Source organism: Pteropus medius, unplaced genomic scaffold, assembly GCF_902729225.1.
Source record: "Pteropus medius unplaced genomic scaffold, Ma_sr-lr_union100, whole genome shotgun sequence".
In the NCBI taxonomy this organism is placed as follows: Eukaryota; Metazoa; Chordata; class Mammalia; order Chiroptera; family Pteropodidae; genus Pteropus; species Pteropus medius.
Genome location: NW_024340851.1, coordinates 2,483,864 through 2,488,097, shown reverse-complemented (window position 1 = coordinate 2,488,097; position 4,234 = coordinate 2,483,864).

Below are 4,234 nucleotides of genomic sequence, written 5' to 3'. Positions count from 1 at the left end.
GAAATTGCATGCTGTATGGGAAGTTCTTAGAGATTTGTCAGTACCTTCACTGTCAATAATCTATTCCTGTTTGTCAGTCCTGGTGCTGCTTTAACGGTTATTAGACAATAATAGTATAGTGTTATCGGTTATAATTTTGAATATTTCTGTGTTAACTTTGTCATAGCTTTAAGTCTTCAATTTGAATCTAGATCTGAGGATTCACATCACATTATTTATTACTTGTGGAATTTTACTAATACACAGACATTTAAGGCCTACTTCAGACTTATAGAATCTCTTTAGCTGATATTCTTAGTATATTTTCAGTATAATCTAACTATATTCTTGGAATAGTCGTGGCAAAATTTGGTTCAGGATTATTATATCTGAAGATTGTTTTTCTGAAGATTATATTAATCCATTAATAGCTTTATTGAGATATGATTATTATTTTAGCCTTTTTAACATGTTCATTGAGATATAATTCACATACCATACAGTTCAACCATTTAAACTGTACAATTCAATGTTTTTAGAATATTCAGAGTTGTGCAACTACCACAGTCAATTTTAGAACATTTTCATCATTTCTTAAAGAAGTCCAGTATTAGCAGTTACTCCTCATTTTACCCCAGCCTACCTAACAAATCCCTACCAATCTTCTAATATGGTAACATGCCATGCCTTTCTATTTATTTAGTTATTCCATAATTTGGGGGCAATGTTTTATTGTTTGAATAGTATCAGTTTTACAACTCTTATGTTAAATTTATTTTAAGTATTTTATTCTTTTTGATGATATTGTAAACAGAATTGTTTTCTTTCTTTTCTTTTTAGTTTGTTCATTGCAACTATATAGAAATACAGGTGATATTTGTATATCGATCTTGTATCCTGCAACATGTTGAAATCATTTGTCAGTCTAATACTTTTTAGTGGATTCCATAGAAATTTCTGTCATCTGCCTTTCCATTCCGGATTCATTTTATTTCATTTTCTTGCCTAATTGTCCTTGTTAGAATGTTCAGTATATGGTTAAATAGACATGATTAGAGTGGATGTCTTTATTTTGTTCTTGAAATAAGGAAGAAATCATTCATACTTTTATCATTAAGTATAATTTAAACTAAGTTTTTCATAGAGGTCCTTAATCACATTGAAGAAATTCTTTTTTATTTATTATGTTTGTTTTTATCACGAGGAGGTATTGAATTTTGTCAAATGCTTTTTCTGCATTTATTGAGATGATAATGTAGTTTTTGTGTTTTATTCTTTTGACATGGTGTATCTAGCTTGTTGGCATACAGTCATTCATAGTATTTTCTTATAATCCTTTTTATTTAGGTAAGCTTGGCATTAATTTCCTTTCATTTATAATTTTATTAATTAGTGTCTTCTCTTATTTTATTCTTGGTAAGTCTAGCAAAAGGTTTTGTCAATTTTGTTGACCTTTTTAAAAATCATGTTTTTATTTTGTCAATTTTCTTTTTTATATTCTATTACATTTATTTCCTCTTTAATCCTTATTATTTCCTTCTTCTTGCTTTAAATTTAGTTTGTTCTTTTTTTGACAGTGTTTTAAGGTGGAAAGTTAGATTATTGTTTTGATCTATTTTTATTGAGGCAAAATTCATATAACATAAAACTCACAAGTTAAAATATTTTAACATTTAAGATTCGGAGGCTTACAGACATACACAGCCTTCTCCATTAATTCCAGAACGTTTTTTATCACTCAAAATAATTCCTGTATGAATTAGTCACTCTACTTATTTTCTCTCCCTTCAGCATTTGGCTATCACAACTTTGCTTTCTGTCTCCATGAGTTTGGCTATTCTGGACACTTCATATAAATGGAATTATTTGGCTTTTTATGTCTGGCTTCTTTTACTTAGTATAATGTTTTCCAAGTTAATCCATTTTATAGCATGTACCGTACTTCGATTTTTTTTATTGCCATATGATAAACATTGTATCATATAACTACATTTTGCTTATCTATTAATTTATTGATGGAAATTTGTGCTGTTTCCACTTTTTAGCTATTATGAATAATGCTGCTATTAACAATCATTTTGAAGTTTTTATTTGAACAACTGTTTTTAATTCTCCTTGGTGTATACTTAGGGATGTAATTGTTAGGTTATATGGTACTATGTTTAAATTTTTGAGGAATCATCAAAATGTTTTTCACAGTGGCTACATTATTTTACATTTCAAACAGCAATGTATGAGGGTTTCAATTTCTCAACATTCTTGTACACACCTCTACTTTTTTTAAATTTAAACTTTTCTGAATTTATTGAGGTATAATTGACATATAACATTTTGTAAGCTTAAGATCGACAATGTGATGATTTCATATATGTATAATTGCAAAATGATCACAACAATAATGTTAGTTAACACCCATCACCTCACATAAACACCTTTCTTTTGTGTGTGATGAGAACTTTTGAGATATACTCTCTTAGCAATTTTAAGTATACAATAAGTATTGTTAATTATACTCACCTTACTGTACATCAGATCTCCAGGACAAATTATCTTCTAACTGGAAGTTTGCACCCTTTGACCACCTTCACCCATTTGCCACACCCAGCACTCTGACCCTGGCATCCATCAATATATTCTCTGTTTCTATGTGCTCCATTTCTTTTGAGATTCCACATATCAGCGAGATCATATAGTATTTGTTTTCTCTGTCTGACTTATTTTACTTAGCATAATGCCCTCAGTTCCATCCATTTTGTCACAAATGACAAGATTTTTTTATTTTTTCTGGCTAAATAATATTCCATTATATATCACATTTGATTTATCCATTTATCTGTCGGTGGACACTTAGGTTGTCTCTATATATTGGCTATTGTATAAAATGTTGCAACGAACATGAGAATTCAGATATCTTTTTGATATCCTGATTTAATTTTTTGATATATACCCAGAAGTAGGATTGCTGGATTATATGGTAGTTCTACTTTAATTTTTTTCAGGAACTGCCATACTGTTTTTCACAATGGCTGTACCAATTTACATTCCCAGCGAGAGCGAACAAAGGTTAACTTTTCTCCACATCCTCACCAACACTTTATTTCTCTTGTCTTTTTGATGATAAGCAGTCTTACATTTGTGAGGTAATATCTCACTGTGGTTTAGATTTACATTTTCCTGATGGTTAGTGATGTTTAACATCTTTTCATATACCTTATTGGCCATTTGTATATTGTCCTTGAAAAAAAGTTTGTTTAGGTCCTTTAACAATTTTAATCAAATTATTTGTTTTTATTTTGGGTTTATGCTATTGAGTTGTATAAGTAACATATATTTTGCATATCAAGCCCTTATCTGATATATGGTTTGCAAAGATTTTCTCTCATTCTGTAGCTTGCATTTTCATTTTGTTGAACATTTCTTATGCTGTGCAGAAGCTACTTAGTATGATGTAGTCCAACTTGTTTACTTTTTGCTTTTGTTGCTTGTGCTTTTGGTTTCTGGTCCAAAAATCATTGCCATAGACCAATGTCAAGGAGCTTTTCCCCTATGTTTTCTTCTAGGAGTTTTTAATGTTTCAGATCATAGATTGAAGTCTTTAGTACATTTTCAGTTAATTTTTGTGAACGCTATAAGATAGAGGTGCAGTCTCATTCTTTTGTGTGTAGATATTGTTTTCCAAAGACCATTAATTAAACAGAATACACTTTTCTCATTTAGTATTTATTTAGTATTATTAGTTGACCATATATAAGTAGGTTCATTTCTGGGCTCTCTATATGTTCCACTGATCTATATGTTTGTTTTTATGCTAGTACTATACTGTATCGATTACTATAGCTTTGTAGTATACTTTGAAATCAGAAAGTGTGATGCCTCCAGCTTTAGCTGTTTGGAGTCTTTTGTGCTTCAATAGAAATTTTAGGATTTTTTTCTATTTTTGTAAAAATATGTCAGTGGAAGGACTTTTATAGGGATTGAAATGAATCTATAGATAAATTTGGGTTGTATGGACATTTTAATAATATTAATTCTTCCAATCATTGACCACAGGACCTCTTGTAGTTTTTTAAAAATATTATTTTTATTTTTTAATTACAATTTACATTCAATATTATATTAGTTTCAGATATACAACATAGTGGTTCGACATTTATATAACTTATGAAGCAATCTCTTAAATAGTCTAGTACCTATCTGACATCATGCATAGTTATTACAATATTATTGACTATATTCCCTATGCTGTACTTACACC